Genomic DNA, 19,427 nt, shown 5'->3' on the forward strand with positions numbered 1-19,427 from the left:
AGGGGGAGCACCACTCAGCCAGAAGCTGGGCTCACAGCTGGTGAGCGCAGCGGCGGTGGCAGGAGCCTCTCCCGCCTCTGTGGCAGCACTAAGGATGGCTGATTAAAGCGGGCCTAAGCCATCAGTTGGACAGCCCCCGAGGGCTCCCAGACTGCGAGAGGGTGCAGGCCAGGCTGAGGGGACCCTCGAGTGCATGAATTTCGTGCACCTGGCCTCTAATTGGTTTAACTGATAAAACAGCTATAGCTTCTGAGTTATCATCATTAGGTATAATACAAACATATGTAGAGTGTCCCCCAAAATGTATACGCACTTTGAATAATTACTAATTCCAATGTTTCTTTATTTTCAGTTCTAACCCATTGGAATGAATAATTATTATTTATTAATTGATAATTATCAATAAACATCAATCAGTAGTATTAACAATTAATAATAAATAATTATTAATAAATATCAACCAATAATAAATCAATTAATAATTATTAAAAGCGTGTAAACATTTTTTGGAACACCCTGTATTTTTATTCTTCCCCAACTTATAAAGGTTTGCTGATTTAATAAGCTCTCCTTTTAGGTATTATATTTTAACATTATAAAAAAATGTAAATTTGTATTTTGTCAAATTAATTCATTATTCTGATAAATTTTACTGAAAATATAATTATGTTTTATAGTATATCAGCTTGAAGATAGTTTCAAAAATACTTTAATAACTTAAAACTTTGGACTGATGCTAAACTGAGTCAATTAATTCATCAGATAGCCAGAACGTATCTAAATAAGATAAAATACTGAAGCATTAATTACAAAATATCATTTTATTTTTTTCATACTTTTTGCTCTGACTTTTATGTAATATAGAGAGGCTATATATTTGGGTCTGTTAAGGCACATGTTTATTTTTGCCACATTAAGAAGTTATTTATAGCTATAGAAAGTTATGAGACGTATATTTATAAGCTCTGCTAGTCTACTAGAAAATACTGATGTATGAAGGTAGTTTACAATTATCTACAGAGATTCCCTCCTTGACCAAACTTCAGTCAGGCTCTTAGGAGTCCTCTTGTAGATTAGGCTACTACACCCAGTTTTAGCAAAGAATCTTAAGAAGCACCCCCTGGCCCCCCAATATCTGATGAAACCCCTTATCACATCCCCTGCCTTGAATGTCTAAGACCTTGGCCTGTAAAAATTCTGTTACGCCAGTTTAGTAAGAATCCCCCTGCCCCTGATATCTAATCAGGTTCCTCTTAGTAATTTTCTATCTACTGACTCCTCACTCTGTCCCTTGGCTCTGCATGCCCAGCTATCTTTGCCGAATTGGAAATTGAGCTCAGTTCTTCACTGAAGTCTCCTTTCCTTAGTGCAGTCACTCTAATAAGATCTGTTTTGTTATTTCAACGGTAACCAGTGCATAACTTTTTCTTGCACTGCCTCCTGGCTTTCTCTGTGCAATTGAAGTGACTGTAGTTATAAAATTATTATGAACATATGTGACTTAGACTCTAATAGGAGCAGTAGTCGCAGAGAGAGAAAACTTCACATGCCAAGAGGGCAGACTATCTTTTGTTAAAGACTATGACAATAATTTTATTCTGAAGTAAAATGACTAGGCGTTCTGGATGAGAGAGAGAACATTGTATAAAAACAACAACACATGCCTAGATGAAGAAAGTTGTAGGTGATTCATGGGAAGGAAATTTGATTTCTTATAGTCAAACTTGTGTTAGGTTTGGTGAGTTTATTTATAAGATTTTCAATAAGAACTTTAGTTTAAAAACTAAAATTGGATTTTCTCTCTTAAAATGACAAATTTTTTCTTGGATTATTTTTCTTTACATTTTGAGTAATCTACCTAGAAGACAACTATTAAGGGTCTTATCAGAGTACTTTCCTACATTTTGTGTTGACTTTATCACATCCTTGATAATTTATGAGAACAAGGTTTTTCACTTAAAAGTTCTTCATAATCATGGTATGGCCTATGCCTACTTTAAAAAATTTGTATTATTATTAGTTGGGTTAAATAGATAACTAAATAGAGTTTCTCCGCACTCCATGATCCTACTGAGTCAAGTGTTCAAACTTCTTGACAACTTTTTATGCTTTACCTTCCAAAAATCAAATCCTAAATGATATCTTCTGTGTTGTCAAGGAAAACAATGTAAATCTACACTTGAGTAAAGAAAGACATTATTAAGGAAGAGTTTTGCAACAAGGAGATGCTCAAAGCCTAAGCCAGAGAAGATTCAGGCAAGATGTGTGCAAGCCACGCTTTTATAGGCAGAGGCCTGCGGTAGATTGATAGGTGCCCATGGAAAGTGGAAGAGAGATGCAATGCTGAAGCTGATGTGTGGGAGGAGCCCTTAGACTTGAACTGTATCACATAATGTACTAAGAGAAAAGTTGAGGCAGCAAAGTTGGTGTGTGATTAAGCTCATGGGGTTGGGATTCTGCATCTGACATGGAGCAAACAAGCTCAAGTGCAGGAAGTTCACATGGGGTTGAGGGCCTAGTGGTCCTCAGCAAAGCCACCTATAGATGTGTAATCAGCTTTGTCAGTCCCTCTTCTTGTTCAAGGCAGGCTCAGGCAGGCTCAGAGAGACTGTCCTTGAACAAAACAGGGATAAGAAATATTTCAAACATGGGATGGCTGAGTGGAACGGTCCTCAGAGTCAGCATTTTCTCAGTGATGTCCCTAGAGGACTGGTGCAAATGTTTGGTTTGTGTGTTGGCAAAGACCAGTCATTTCAGTGTCCATTAGGTCAGGCATCTTAAGAGTGGGATTCCTAAAATAAAAAAGAGAAATGTTAACACAAAGGGAAGGAATAAAGAGCCAGAAGTTGAACTAATGAATTTCAAGAGCTCAGTGAATGAAACCATTTAATTACGAAGCACAGCTTTGTACATCATATTATAATGTTGTCCTGCATCTAAATTACTATTCTGATGTGGGTAAACATGACCTGAACATTTCTCCAGAATTCCATAGTGTCCCAGACAGCAGCTTTTCAAGGGAGAAATCGGCCCATGCATGGTCTACTGCAGTGATGAGTCCCAGGTTTATAACAAGCGGCCAGGCTTTAGCCTGTAGTGTTTTCTTAAATCCTGGAGGAAAAGGCCTGCTACAAAGCAATCTAGACTCCCAATAAGGATCTGGGAAGTCAGGGTTTAGATCTCAGTGACTTAAAGTCAAGAGGAAGGGAGAAAAGGTAGATTAATTTGGAAGGTTGTAGCTAGATATTGAAGGAAATAGAATGATTTGCTAAGTTGACTAAGTGTACGATGTAAATAGATCCAAATCAAACCATAAATAGGTATCAAAACTAGTTTATCCACAGTGGAGAGGAAGCCAATCAAGTATCTACCAGAGAAGACAGAGTTTGTATATTAATCTGTTACCTGAAATTTACAGGAAGGTGCAACATAGCTCAAAGACAATGACTAGGATCAGAATCTGAACATCCAGAAGAGCCAGCTATAGTTTTTTATTGAAACAAAATTTCTCTCTACAGTCTCTCTTACCATTCTGATCAAATACAATCTCAAAGAAAAGTTATTCTTGATCACAAAATAAGGCTGGTCTCATTACAGTGGCCTGGTTATTTGCATAGATGCACCAAGAATGACAATTTACCACATAGGTTTTAGATTTGCTTTGCTGAGAGTTTTCATAAAGAATCTCAGATTGGACTTTTCAAAGCCTCTTGAGGGTAGGAAGCCAAGCCAAGAATTCACCCCCACTTTTCACCTGCAGCACCCAGTGATTTGATGGGCATTCCTCTCTTCCTGAGGTCCCCCAAAGCAGCCTAAGATTCCTGAGCCCACCAGGAAGTGACCTTCCTCACTCACCTGTAAGGCTGGGAACCCTATGAAGCCAGTTACCAGGCCAGTCTTCCCGAGAGAGACTCGGTAAGCATGAGCCCCCACCAAGTCAACCTTAGTGCCTAGAAGCATTTGGTCATAGCTGGTTAAATGAGCATCATTCTCAAATACGACATTATAGGCAAAAGCTCGGTTGCATAACCAATGTTCCCAATTATGGTCCACTTGTTAAAAAGGTGGAAGGACTCTTATTGAATCTATGCAGATAACTGTATTGCCATGAAAATAAGAGTACTCAATAAGAGTTTCAGAATTGTGGAAAGGTGAGTCAGGGTGGAGCAGATAAATGTTTCATTGCTATTTACAAGAGCACAGTCTACTAAATTGTTATGAGTGATAGATAGCTTAATAGAAAGTGGTCCTTATACCCAGAGAATAGAACATTAGAGCATCAGCACTATTCCAAACAAAGCCCATATCCATCCATCAGCAGTTCATTCAGTCCTGTGCCATCAAACCTGCCTCACTTGAACTTGGATTAGCAGTCTCATAAATCCATCTTCTTCTCAACTAAGGTTCTGGAAATCCTGACTGAGTCCACCAATAACCAAAGTTATTTAAGCAATGCCATCAGGAGCCTGTGTGCAAGAGTAGCTGGCATAGTTCTTCCCCATGGGTCTCTGAGACTGTCCTTTTTGACTGAAGACAAAGAACTCGGGCAGGTAGCTAATCTGTATGCTTTGTAAAGCATCGGAGTAAAACACAAAACTATCTGTATTTGATAAAAGACTTAAAATGCTCATGCTTAATATTTTCAATAGTTTGCAAAAGGGAATAGGTGACGAGAGTTCACTATAAAAATAATACAATTGACAAGAAAATTTTCCTATGTGACACTTAAGTTAGTCCAAAAATTTATTAAAAATGTGCATAAACATGATGATTTATTTCATTTTCAAAGAATAGTGGATATTACATCCAATTTATGAATATGGAGGAACATTCGTTAAAAGTCAAATGTAATAATCCTGAAACATAATATACTACACATTTAGCAAGCATATAGTTAGAATAAAGCAGTACTATATCTAGGTTATAAAACAAAGAGGTTCAGTAAAGCTGTATAAGTTTAAGAAAAACATATCTGATTAGAATAAAAATGCATTTTTGCAAGACTGATAACTCAGAAGACCTAGGTGTATTTATTAAACCAACAACATCAAACTCGTCTCATTTGCCAAAGATGTACTCATATCATGTGAGCTTGAATGTTTAAAACATTTTGGGAAGTTTATGTAAGAGTACCCCCCACACATTGTGTATATTAGAAATTTAATTTTCTTAGCTTCTGAGAATTTCAGGAATATTAAAAATTGTAGCCTCTTATTTATCTCTTGGCAGATAAAACAGGAGTTTCTAAAAATAATTTTATAATTTAATGTGGTAATGCAATTTGTAATTAGGAAAATATTACACATGCATTCTACACACATACATATATATATATACACACTTACATGCACACACATATAGAAGAACACAGACAAGTAACTTATAGCTTTAGTTTTTAATTTTAAAAATTTAGCCATGGTTTAGGCATAAACCCCAAAATACAAAACTCACTGGCTCATGTAAAAGAGCTGACTTGCATTGTTGCCTCACTTTTACATTTGGGGTGTTTTTTTGTTGTTGTATTTTTTTTTTACATTTTTACAACAATTATATTCCTGGCAGATGGGGAAAATGGAAGTAACTAGCTCAATATGATGGCTAAAGAATCTTTACTAGAGTTTGTGGAGCAGACCTTGAAGATGTCCTTTGCCATGATGTGCAATCCTATGGAGACTGTGGACTAATTTTCGGGAGAGGGATGGAGGAGAGACCACGCAGCCATCTGGGGGCTCTAAAGTCCATTTGAGTGGAAAAATTACCCAGCCTGTTTCCTATTAGAGTTTTCAGGCTGTTGCTCTTCATGTCTCTGAGCTCCACCGGAGCCAGCAGTGTTAGAGGGACTTAAGTCTCCAATGACTATAGGGAGGTTGAAGGGCTGGAGTGAGAAAAGAAAGGTCTGACAAGGGAGGGCAGAGTAGGGGGGATGTAGAGGTGGTGAAGGGGGAGACCAAAGGGTTCAAGTGAGATTAAGGGTGGGAAGGAGAAAGGAGAAGTTGGGAGGATGAGTGATGAGAAGAGACAGGTCTTAAAAGTTGTTGAGGAAGGAGGATATTCTTTAAGAGAAACAATCGTCTCTGAAACATTTTTGTGGGAGAGACATTTTTCTGTTTCTTTCTACCAAACAATAAAAGCAGTTCACTGTTGGGTGAGATATTGGAATCAGTGGATTCAAGAGCTCTGCTCAGAATGAGCCCAAATGGTCTAAAATTTAGAAAGGGACAGAGGAGAGAAAACGTTCCTCAAAAGGCCATTGAAATTCTAAGTGGTTGTTACTAAAATTTTGCCATTTTTTAAGGAATTGGGTGGAATTTATACCACAATGTTGTAGGACATACCCCACAATGAAGAGATCTGAGGGACAATCATTAGACTGACAATCTCCCATGATAATGAAAGGAACACCTGTTGGTACCAGGTACAATTTCCAGGGAGAGAACCAGGGGCTTTAACCACACTAAAAAATGGCAGAATAAAAAGACAGAGAAATAGAAGAAAAAAGACAAAAATAAAGAGAAAATAAAGTCAAGTCCTTACCATGCGACAATAGACAAACATTTGGAACACTGGGTTAGGAGGTATCACTTACCACTGTGGATCCCGATGTCCCCAGCCAGGAAAGGACACAGAGTGTAATAGAACAGCCTTAATGCTTGAGTGAAAAAAGCAGGGTCGGAGGGGTAGTCAATACTCCATCAGAGTCACGGCATCATTACTGTCAAAGAAAAAAATACAGTCTGGACGTGAGCATGAAAGATTTCATTAAGAGGATACTGCAGTGGGAGCAGGAGAGTATTAGAATAGAAAGATGCTCAAAGACTAAGCCAGAAATGTCTCAGGGGAGATGAGTGGACAAAGCCTTTAAATGCAGAGATAGCTGTAGAACGTAGGAGGGAGGGCGGCGGTGAAGCTGGTGGTGGGAGGGGGTTTTTGAAACGTAAGAAGCTCCCTCAAATATTCTGCTAACCAAAAAATCAAGACAGGAAATGGAAATGTTGGTTGTGGTTAAGCACACGGGCCAAGTCTGCACCTAAGATGGAACAAACAAGTTAAAGGACAGGAAGTTATCATAGAATTGAAGGCCCCTTGGTCTTAACGTTGTGTCAAGCTCAAAATTTGATTAGCCTTGTCAACACCTAAAATTGCCTTTGTGATTTCCAAGAGAGTCCCTGGAAAATCACCAAGATTTGTTCTTTCCCACTGTGAAAAGAGAAATATTAGAAATACTTAGGGCTATTTGATATGTTACCGATGATGAGTTACATTAAAAATACTGTCAAATCTGAAGAAACGCTTAAACTTTCCTAGGTTAAATTTGTGTGGGTAAAATGTTATTAACATTAATATTTAAACACTTATATTCTGTATGAGAAAGTTCCAGAGGACTGTCAATGTTTTTGCTGTCAATGATTTGTTTCTATTTACCCAAGTCCTTGTGTTGCTTTGCCTATAAGACAAAAGCAGCATAGTGTTATTGGTCATAGCTTCAATTACTTTTGAAAACATTAACTTGGTTGTAACTTCTTTAATTTGAATCTAATATATTGCAGGCCAGTAGTTTTCTATTTGGAATTCACAACACTTATCTGTGGAGTTTTTTGTTTGTTTGTTTGTTTTTTTAATATATTTTATTGATTTTTTACAGAGAGGAAGGGAGAGAGATAGAGAGTTAGAAACATCGATGAGAGAGACACATCGATCAGCTGCCTCCTGCACATCTCCTACTGGGGATGTGCCCGCAACCCAGGTACATGCCCTTGACCGGAATCGAACCTGGGACCTTTCAGTCCGCAGGCCGATGCTCTATCCACCGAGCCAAACCGGTTTTGGCTATCTGTGGAGTTTTATTAATCTATTGGTGTTTAAAGCCAATTCCAGATGTGCTGAATCTATTTACTTGATAAGCTTGGTAGTCTTTTCATATTTTAAGGATGTGCTAGTTATAGGTGGCATCCAATTTTTATATGTTATATCTGAAAATGTTTTCTCTGTGAAGATGATATCCTTCCATTTTCATAAGCTAGATATAATATCCACCTTTTTTTTGAAAATAGACTTAACTCTTTGTGTTTATAGATATTTTGTATAGCATTGTTTTGGGTTGACTTTGTTTTGCATGCCACAGAACAACCAGATATGCTTGTTAATTGCATTATTGTTGTAACAAACCCTCTTTAGATTATTCCCTTTTGAAAAATATCAATAATAAGGAAATAATCGCCATTTTTAGTCTTTTTACATCTATAGATAGTTTTGTTTGTGTGTTTTGTTTTACTCCTGATGTTTCCATGAAATCGAATGCAATGAGCTATAGGACAGAAATTCCATCTTCAATAAAGAAAGACCGTCTTAGAGCCTGGTGGAAAAGGACCATACTAGGGACTCTTGGGTACAGGCTTCTGATGGCATTGCTTAAGCAACTACAAAATCACACCGGTGGATCAAGTCAGGAGCTACAGACCTCTATTGGAAAGCAGGTGCATTCATTGGACTACTGACTCAAGTTCAAGTGGAAGAAAAAATAATTGCCTAGGACTGAATGGACTGAGTAAATTGGGTGAATAGGAACTTTGTTTGGAATAGCTGATGCATTAATGTTCTATTTTCTGGATATAAGGAACCGCTTTCTGTGAAGCTATCTATCACTCATAACAATTTAGTAGACGGTGCTCTTGTAAACAGAAATGATCAGCTACCTGCCTGAATGCTTTGTCTTCAGCCAAAAAGGACAGTCTCAGAGACCCATGGGGAAGAACTATGCCAGCTACTCTTGCACACAGACTCCTGATGGCATTGCTTAAATAACTTTGGTTATTGGTGGACTCAGTCAGGATTTCCAGAACCTTAGTTGAGAAGAAGATGGATTTATGAGACTGCTAATCCAAGTTCAAGTGAGGCAGGTTTGATGGCACAGGACTGAATGAACTGCTGATGGATGGATATGGGCTTTGTTTGGAATAGTGCTGATGCTCTAATGTTCTATTCTCTGGGTATAAGGACCACTTTCAAATAAGCTATCTATCACTCATAACAATTTAGTAGACTGTGCTCTTGTAAATAGCAATGAAACATTTATCTGCTCCACCCTGACTCACCTTTCCACAATTCTGAAACTCTTATCGAGTACTCTTATTTTCATGGCAATACAGTTATCTGCATAGATTCAATAAGAGTCCGTCCATCTTTTTAACAAGTGGACCATAATTGGGAACATTGGTTATGCAACCGAGCTTTTGCCTATAATGTCGTATTTGAGAATGATGCTCATTTAACCAGCTATGACCAAATGCTTCTAGGCACTAAGGTTGACTTGGTGGGGGCTCATGCTTACCGAGTCTCTCTCGGGAAGACTGGCCTGGTAACTGGCTTCATAGGGTTCCCAGCCTTACAGGTGAGTGAGGAAGGTCACTTCCTGGTGGGCTCAGGAATCTTAGGCTGCTTTGGGGGACCTCGGGAAGAGAGGAATGCCCATCAAATCACTGGGTGCTGCAGGTGAAAAGTGGGGGTGAATTCTTGGCTTGGCTTCCTACCCTCAAGAGGCTTTGAAAAGTCCAATCTGAGATTCTTTATGAAAACTCTCAGCAAAGCAAATCTAAAACCTATGTGGTAAATTGTCATTCTTGGTGCATCTATGCAAATAACCAGGCCACTGTAATGAGACCAGCCTTATTTTGTGATCAAGAATAACTTTTCTTTGAGATTGTGTTTGATCTTTTAAAAAATATTTTTTTTTCTTTATCTTTGAGATTGTGTTTGACCAGAATGGTAAGAGAGACTGTAGTGAGAAATTTTGTTTCAATAGGAAATAGTAGCTTACTCTCTGGATGTTCAGATTCTGATCTTCTTCATTGTCTTTGAGCTATGTTGCACCTTTTTGTAATTGCTTTCGACTGACTTTGTCTGATCTAGTAACCAAGCTTTCTCTTTCACTGTGGAAAAATCAGTTTGATATTGAACTGGATTCTTCCACCTTGCACAGACTGTCGATCCTTACCAGGTTTTCAGCTCTTCCAGACCCCTTCAATATCTGGCTACAATCTCACCTTCGCCTTCAAACTAAGATTTCCATTCTTTCTCCTTTCTTCTTGACTTGGAGTCACTGAGAACTAAAACCTGATTGCCAGATACTTATTGAGACTCTGAGGTTGCCTTGTAACTGGTGCTTCCCCCCTCGGACTGAAGACTCATTGCAAGTTCAAGCCTGAGGACTTGTTTAAGCCTATGACTAGGACTCATCATTTCAGCTGACCATTCATGGCACAGCTCTTTCCTTGGATAAACTGCTGTTTGGACTGCTGTGGAAGTCTGGTGAAATTCTCAGGTCACCCATGCCCTGGCTGGAGAGGTAACCAACACTTTGGACAACATCACCAAAGCAGTCAACATCATAACTTCGAAAGCCTCAGTGAAAGGTGAGAGATTAAATATACAAACAGGCAATGACAAGATTATATCTATATCTATATCTATATCTATATCTATATCTATATCTATATCTATATCGTGTCCCCAAATTTATGCAAGAAGTAATTTTGATAGAAAACACAGGTTTTATAATGAAAAATTGTAAATTTTTTATTGATTCATAAAGTATACAGTATAGGATTATATATGGAATAGCACATCAGGTAAATGGCCTCTACAGCTTTGCTGGCACATACGCAAAGCCCTGGTCTTCATTGTCCCTGCTCCTGGGCCATAATTGGTACTTGGTAATGCTTATTAAATTGAAGGGATTGAAATCAAAGGGCAACAGATATTAGAATCTGATTCAATAAACCAAGTAAAATTAGGCTTTTATTTTTTTTTGTTGTTGTTGTTAATGCTCACGCAAAATTCAAATCTTGCGTGAATTTTGGGACACCCTATACAAGTAAAACTCTGACACACTTCCTCCATAGCTACCAGTCTGAGTCCATCTACAAGATCAGCCCCAAATCAGGTCCTAGTAACTGCCAGCTTCCCTAACTTTTCCCCCTACTTTTAACTTAGGACTGACCATAGAAAGCCAAATATGTATTCCTAACAAATTATATTGGATGACCCACTTCTAGTTAGCCTGCTTCCAGCTTTTCATACCAACAGCCTCTAGGTAGGGCACACCTGAAACCTTCCCCCTTTCCCACTAGAGCAGGGGTAGGGAACCTTTTTTCTGCCAAGAGCCATTTAGATATTTACAACATCACTCGTGGGCTATACAAAATTATCAACTTAAAAATCAGCCTTTGCCCTGACCGGTTTGGCTCAGTGGATAGAGCGTCGGCCTGTGGACTCAAGGGTCCCAGGTTCGATTCTGGTCAAGGGCATGTACCTGGGTTGTGGGCACATCCCCAGTGGGGAGTGTGCAGGAGGCAGCTGATTGATGTTTCTCTCTCATCGATGTTTCTAACTCTCTATCCCTCTCCCTTCCTCTCTTTAAAAAATCAATAAAATATATTTAAAAAAGTCAGCCTGCTATATTTGGTCAAACATTTCAGTAACTCACCCCTAGTGCCTTGGCTGGGCCAAATCAAATGATTTTGTGGGCCTTATACAGTCCACAGGCCGATGTTCCCCACCCCTGCACTGGCGCTTCCCCACTACACTACACACATTTGAGTTTCTGCCAAACTCAAGTGATGGTGATGACTCTCTTCCTATAGCAAGCTCTGAGTAAATAGCATTTGCTTGTTTTCATTGAGGTGATCTTCATTTATTTCCATAGTTTCCTTGGAGGTTCCACTAAGATACAGTTTCCACTGGTCGTGAGCATGGACTCCAGTCTTCGTCCAAGTGTGGAAGCCCTTGTGCTTTGCTGCTCACCTCTTGTCGAGTCCACAACAATGTGGTAAGTCAGCACCAGGTCCACCCTCCACTCTCTTTGTGTGGAATTGGTTATTTAGTCTCATATCTGCACCCAGGTGTTATCGGTTCCCGTTTGTTTGACCTCCTTAGTGGAATCAAACAATTCTTTTCATTCCCTTTTGCTGCATTTGTGTTACCATTTCGTGGTGTGCTGTCTCAAGGTGTTATCTGTCATAAGAAGGACAATCACTGGATAGAACACAGGCATATGCCTTATCAGCCTGTTGTCCTGGCTGTCTGCAGACCAGTGACCCTGTAGTTATCAGAACTGTCCATTTGGACAAGCTGTGTTGTAGGTCACCAATAAAACTGGATGAGGTTCTCCCTCCGACTCCAGTTTTAGTCCTCAGAGCTTTATTTTTTCATTCAGAGAGAACATTCTTTCTGCCTGGGGGTGCAGATTGTTGGGTCTGTGTTTGGAGGCAACCAGTCATCAGTTTGGGGACCTGACATATGAGATGCACAGCATTTTCTTTGTACAAACTATTGCCAGCTCTCAGAGGCTCATCTAAACCCAAATCTCCTTTTCCAGGGAAATTGTTGCTCTTTATATTTACTCTCATTACAGTCCTAATTCCTTTATCTATCTTTCCCAATGACATGATTATGACTAGGCCTTCAGTGGGTATCCTAGGGAGCACTGGACTTAACAAATTGTTCATTTGAAAGGTTCCTTATAAAAGAAAGGGAATGAGACTTCTCAGTCCAAATGGGCAGCATTTTTTGATGGGTATTCAGAGGCTCCAAACAAAAATCTGAATAAAAAAATTGCTCCACTAAAAGAATATTTGGCCAAAGCTACACGCCACTTGACAAACTTATGTCACAGCAACAAAGTAGACTAATTTACCTAGTAAATCCTCCTCTAGTCCTCCAGTTGCTTCCCTACATCCTGCCCTTTTTTCTCTCTTACCCTTCAATTCTGATCTCTTTTCTTTCACATCTCTGTCAAGCATCCTCTCTTTCCCTTGTCCAGACTTTTTCCCTTTTCCCAACTATCCTAAAACCATCAATGCCAGTTGCCTCTAAAAATTCATCCTTACCATGTGCTAGGTGTGCAGGAAATGATAGAATTTTAACCTTGGACTCAAGCTGAATTAAAAGCTGTAAAGATTTCTTGAAACACAGATAAGACCAACAAATAGTCATAAAATAATTAAGAATTCTTTTGGGTGCATATGACCCATTGTTACTTGATCTGTACCAAATTGTACACATGTTGGTTGGTTGGAACCTCAGATGCTAGGTTCTGTGGGTAAAAGCTGGTTGGATTTACCCAGAAAGGGACCTACTGTATCCTTCCTTTCACAATAAACTTAAGAGTTAAAAAGTGGCTTTAAAAATAAGGCAAAGTATCCTAGAAGCCACATCTGAAACATTTTAATAAAAATCGATTGGACCATAATTAAATCATGTAAAAAAGCTTAAAGATGAAACTATAGGAGGTTTTAAGTATAGACTAGAAAGTATCTTCTGAAAACACCTGAGAGTTGAAGAAAATGCTGATATAACAGCAGCCCCTTCATCTCATTTTGTCAGTGGAGCTAAACCTGATATTGGTCATCTAATTCACAGAAAGAAATTATAATGGGAAATAACCCCTTTATCTGAACCCCCCCCCCAAAAAAAAAACCTGGCATACATTTTGAAATAGCTTTAGAATACAAATGAGATAAGATCCAAAATAAAGTCATGACCCTAAAGATCAAACAGCTGTGTAGACCACTTCCCAAACACCACTTATTGATAAGGACTCTTGCAGATATTGTAAAAAGGAAAATGGGGGGTGGAGGAGGGTCTAATTTTATCAAAGAAAAACCAAGACAAAAAAATGTCCTCAATCCTTGTCAGTGAGGGTGCTCTGAGGGAGAAAAATGCATCCAATATTCTGCCTTACTTTTAAAAACATAACATTCTTTGGCGAATCTCTTCTTTCATCCAGTCCCCCCTCTTCCTCCCCTCTGACAGCTGTCCGTCTGTTCCATGTCTCCAGGCCTCTGTTTCTGTTCTGTGTGTCAGTTTGCTTTGTTTTTTGGGTTGTTAATTTAAATCAACATTGGCGAGGAAACCTTAAAAACACAGCTGAGGCTACTTTCGGGTCATGTATCACCTGTCAGCAACTTAGTCCTTTTAAAACTGCAAAGGTGGGACAAAAAAAAAGGACCCAAGGCCTCAATGACACATTCAACAAGCTCAGATGGAATTCACCCAACCTCTATGGGATCTGAATATGTGTTGGTTATTGTGTATCGTCTTTCAGGGCAGGCGTAAGTATTTCCTTGCTGAAAAGCTACAAACCTTATGATCACTGAAAAGCTGCCTGATTTTGTGGTTTCCACTTGGGGCATCCCAACTTTTATACCAAGCGATTAGGAGTACACACTCCACAAGAATCTGTAAGACACTACTCTCTGCTCAGAAACTGTACTGTCCTTATTACAGTGCACGAATTCGTGCACCTTGAAAGGAACCATGGGCCGTGAGGCTGCTGTGGGCACAGGGGCTGGTCTCGGCCCTCCTCTGCACCCCCAACTGGCACCTCCCACTGTAGCCCCAGTTCCCTGTCTACCAGCAGCCCTGCTCCCACCACCGCCGCTCCCACACGCTGATAGCACCGAGCGATTGGGGCTGGTGCCAGCAATGGGTACGAGTGGGGCTGGTCCCGTTAGCAGGTGTGAGCAGGGACTGCTGCTCCGATCGCCCCTCAGGAGCAGGGGGAGGTTGAGAAGCCCTCAGGGGTGATCAGGACTGGCACTGGGAGCCGGCAGCAGGTGCAAGTGGCTGCTCTGGCGCCAGCTGTGGGTGCGAGTGGAGCTGGCGCCAGAAGCGGGTGCAACACCGTGTGAGACCACGGTGCACGGGAGCAAAGAATTTTCAGTAACCACCAGAGGCTCGCCCCAATGACAATGACTGGCGCCCTGCCTTGGTCTGGTGTCCCCGCTCACCTGCTCCACCATCCTGCCCCAGCCTACACCCACCATGTTCGGCACTCTGACACCTGCTGCCAATGCCCTCTATGTTCCACGTGTGCCCCCTGGTGGTCAATCGCATGTCGTAGCGATCGGTTGGTTGGTTTTTCTGCCGTTTGGTCTATTTGCATATTAGCCTTTTATTATATAGGACAATCTTCTGAAAAGATTGAAAAGACCAATGGCAATCCTTAAATACAAATTAGCAAAACTTTCAGAAACCCTGACCTCCCTTGGCCAAAGGTACTTTCACTAGCTTTTATAGTTTCTATGGCCACTCCCTTGGGGACACATTGGTTATTTATGAATTAGTAACTGGAGGGTCCACGCATTTGGGGATTTTACTCCAATATTAGACACTTGCCATACTGCATGGTGACATGGGAAAATATTGCAAGGGACTCTTGGACTATACCCAGTTCTTTCACTTATAGGTTTAGTGTATCTTTCCAACACATTTTCCTAAACCATCTGTTCATGATCTTCAAACAGGATATTTCGTTTATTGGAAGAGACATCATAGGAAAACTGCTGCTCTTGACTTCATTGGAAAGGACCTTATCAGGTACTGTAAACAACAAATACAACAGTGACATGCCAGACAGAGTCAATGCTTGGATTCATGTTTAACAGCTGAAGAAGTAATTTAGAATTCCACACAATTGGAAGGCTACTCCAACATGGGATTTCAAATTGAGGACACTCAGAGGTCTTGTAGACACAGCTGATCTTTGGAACAAGCAGATGACTGTAGAGCAGTGGTTCTCAACCTTGGCTGCATGTTAGAATCACCTGGGAATCTTTTTAAAATCCTGATTTCTGGGCCTCATCCTCTGGAAATTCTTTCTTTGTTATGGGGTGAGGCCACAACATTAGTAATAAAGAAACAGAATTTCCAGAATATGAGGCCCAGAAATCAGGATTTTTAAAAAATATATATATTTTATTGATTTTTTTGTTTGTTTGTTTTACAGAGGAAGGGAGAGGGATAGAGAGAAACATCGATGAGAGAGAAACATCCATCAGCTGCCTCCTGCACACTCCCCACTGGGAATGTGCCTGCAACCAAGGTACATGCCCTTGACTGGAATCGAACCTTCAGTCCACAGGCTGACGCTCTATCCACTGAGCTAAACCGGTCAGGGCTAGAAATCAGGATTTTAAAAAGATTCCCAGGTGATTATACTGTGCAGCCAAGGTTGAGAACCACTGCTTTAGACAATGGGCAGCTTCTGCCCAAGATGTTAGAGTAGGGCCTCTTTCTCTTCTTCTCATTTTCTATAGACCCTTGGTTGTTATCCACATACAGTAGTAATTTTTATCCTATTCCCCCCCTCCTTAAATAATTGTTAGTCAGAATATATTTATTTTAATGCCATTCTTAAATTATCTCTAATAGTAGCCACTGCCCTCAGTCTAACTGACTGCTGGATATGCCATGCATCACTGGACTCCATTATAAAACCCCTGGGCAATTCTAATCTCTTCTAATGAAACCACAAGGAGATATAGCTGATGGCATTTCTACTTGCACCAACATGGAAAGATGATATTAAACAAATCAACCGGTAAATTACTTGACCAGTATCCATCTCTCCAATTACTACAATCTACTGATCATACCCTATGTAATTCTAAGTTATATTTTCACAGCCATTTTAGGACAATGGGCCAAATACTTGCCATGTGGAAGAGACTAATAGAGATCCAAATATGTAGCCAAACTGATGCAAGGTCTTGGTTCTGACCTCATGTCATGATTACCTCCCGTTTCCCCAGATCTCTGCGTGTGCCTGCTGAGTACTACTTCCTTCGTGACCACAACACCCGGCTCTGTTTGCTTCGACTCTGCCAGATGTAAGTGGTGGTGGCTGACTCCCTGGCTATACATCAGGCTCTGAATAAATAGTCGTTGCTCGTGCTTATGCGGGTGGTCTTCATCTCTTTTATCGGCAGTGCTGCCTAATCAAAAGGTTTTCTTCCACGAACCTTTTGGAATCTACTAGACTTGTGCTCCATAGGGCGTGACTCAAACTCTTATACTAATATTTATCTTTTTCATTCCAGGAATCCTATGCAAGATGCCCAGACTTCAAAATTCTACCACAACTGAGCTGTGCTGTTCCCTTTCAACATATGATTTAACTTATTTTACAGAAACAACACCAACAAAAGTCCCAGAAAGACTATTAATCAGATCCTGCTTCTTCTTACTCAGGAGTTTTATACTCATCTCTTAGTTGTTTAGGAACCTATTGTGTTCATTAATATTGAACAAAAGGCTGACAATGTTGAACTTTACCTATGGTCTGTGTCACTAGAAAACAAGTGATGCTTAAGAAATGCTTAGGGCTGGGAAGGATGGGGGATGGGCAGGGGATGGGAGGGGCAGCCATCATATAATTTTTTCTTGATGTGATGAGAATGTTCTAAAATTGATTGTGGCGATGGTTTCAAATTTGTGAATATAATAAAAATCATTGTAAGATCTTTGTTAAGGCCTCAGAAGTATTGAAGGTGGTGCCTAGGAGACCCTCTCATGTAGACCAAAGGGCTTCTAATGATCCTTTGTATCCTCATAGGCAGCCAGAATTAGATGCAGGTTCAACTCAAAAATAATTATGGATGTGGCTTTGGGATACAGAGTGAACTGCTCATCAGATTCCTAGAAAATCCACAAAATTTTAAAGAGAATCACATTGGTGAAAATGCTGGCAGCTTGAATTCAAAGGGACAACGTTCAGAACGGGCTCTCAACTTCTTATGCTCAGGAAACTGGCTTCCAAAGAGCTAAACAGCTGCAAACATGGCTCATTTGTTTCCCGTAGTTTTTAACAGCTTGATTGAGATCGATTCATACACCACACAATTCACTCATTTAAACGCACGAGGACAAATAAAACATTATTAAAACGAATCTCGCATGTTCTCAAAATTTTGAATGTGGCTGCTAGAAAACTTACAATTTTCCTATTTGCTTTTATTGACAAAATAAAATCTCGAGTATATTTTTATTTCTTACACAAAATTACAAAGCCCGAACTTTGACCTGCCATGTGACCAAATGATCTTCATCCAGAAAAAATCTCCTTGATGGCTTTCTGACTTTTAAATTGTTAGCTGCCATTGACTCTTCTTGATGTGCTGGTCCCAGCCTAGGGTCTGCGAGGTCTGTTCACACATTCAAAGGGAGTTGAGGCTGTGGATGGGAAGCAGTGCCTTCCAGATACGGCACTTGAGACTGATTAGAAGCCTCTGCTTGACTGGCCTGTTTAATCAAGCCTGGCAGCCATTTATTGCTTGCTTGACTAAAACGTGCTGGATATTATTGCTTTAAAGAACCTTTCTCCATCAGCTCTTTCCAGACCTGAGCATTATCTCCAGGGCCATGCAAATTACCTGTGTGTGTGTGTGTGTGTATAGGCCAGGGCTGAAACGGGAGGGAGAGATGGGTGGGAAGAATAACGCTGAGAAATGTGAGCGCTCCGAAGAGGCCCACACCTGTTCATGGTGTCAGAGTATCACTCTCTTCAGGGAGCCTGAAGTTCAACCCTTGCAGAGCGGGGCTGTGGGCCTCGAGGGCATGTAGGAATGACAGAAGAAGCAGTCCTAAAAGGGCATGTGCCCACAATGTACTAGAATATAATTTTTAGAAATTTCCCCTTCCAAATGAACCCCACACTAAATGTCTGCATTTCCTCGCTTATCAAACATTTACCCAACACAAGACACAAGCTCATGGATTGAATGTAGATGGATGGAAAAGGGAGGAATGAAGGACGAAGGCTGGGTTTCTGGCTGGAGCAACCCCCTGTGGTGCTATTTTTGAGAAAGACTCAGATCTGAGGTCGAGGAGCTGGAAATGAAGAGGGCCGCTGTGTACAAGGACATTCGAAGAACCCTATGGTACATTCACGTGCGCAGGTGGTGTGGACTCCTGGTCCCCTCCCGAACACAATGTATCACTCTCTCCTGAGTGACACGCTGGCTTGGGTATTCTTTTACTCTTCCTAGATGACCCGACAGTGTAGCCAGCCTTGAGAACAGACCCCGCTGGTGCTGACTGTGGTGCTGCCGTGTGATCTGGAAGATGGTTGGACAAACAGGTTTTAGAGCAGCGGTTCTCAACCTGCGGGTCTCGACCCCTTTGGGGGTCGAACGACCCTTTCACAGGGGTTGCCTAAGACCATTGGAAAACGCATATATAATTACATATTGTTTTTGTGATTAATCACTATGCTTTAATTATGTTCAATATAACAATGAAAATACATCCTGCATATCAGATATTTACATTATGATTCATAACAGTAGCAACATTACAGTGATGAAGTAGCAACGAAAATAATTTTATGGTTGGGGATCACCACAACATGAGGAACTGTATTAAAGGGTCGCGGCATCAGGAAGGTTGAGAACCACTGCCTTAGAGGCAAAGAAGGGCCTTTCCATTTTGGTCATGTGAAGAGGACATGAACGGGGCTGAATGGAGATTCGGGAATCCTGAATTCTAGCCTCTGCTCTGCAACCTTGCAGAAGCGCCTTCCCATTCTAGCCTTAATTTGCTCACCTGTCAAAGGAAGAGATTGGACTAAATGAGCCATCCCTTCCAGTGGT

The 19,427-nt window shown here is 40.5% G+C and overlaps 2 long non-coding RNA genes across 3 annotated transcripts; one reads left to right on the top strand and one right to left on the bottom strand.

The window, feature by feature from the left end:
* Window positions 1–806: 806 nt before the first annotated feature.
* On the bottom strand, window positions 807–6,881 carry LOC118670996. Its single transcript, XR_004972539.1, has 2 exons — window positions 6,587–6,881; window positions 807–2,792 (listed from the first exon to the last, which is right to left on the bottom strand). It is a non-coding gene; the product is annotated as an uncharacterized LOC118670996 (long non-coding RNA).
* Window positions 6,882–7,735: 854 nt separating this feature from the next.
* On the top strand, window positions 7,736–19,004 carry LOC118670997. 2 transcript variants are annotated; one of them, XR_004972541.1, is made up of 6 exons: window positions 7,736–9,388; window positions 10,122–10,409; window positions 11,702–11,824; window positions 15,303–15,375; window positions 16,590–16,667; window positions 16,878–19,004. It is a non-coding gene; the product is annotated as an uncharacterized LOC118670997 (long non-coding RNA). The 2 variants fall into 2 exon arrangements; XR_004972540.1 differs by having other exon boundaries at window positions 7,736–10,409.
* The last annotated feature ends 423 nt before the right edge of the window (window positions 19,005–19,427 follow it).

This window comes from Myotis myotis, unplaced genomic scaffold, assembly GCF_014108235.1.
Source record: "Myotis myotis isolate mMyoMyo1 unplaced genomic scaffold, mMyoMyo1.p scaffold_m19_p_16, whole genome shotgun sequence".
NCBI classification, from domain to species: Eukaryota; Metazoa; Chordata; class Mammalia; order Chiroptera; family Vespertilionidae; genus Myotis; species Myotis myotis.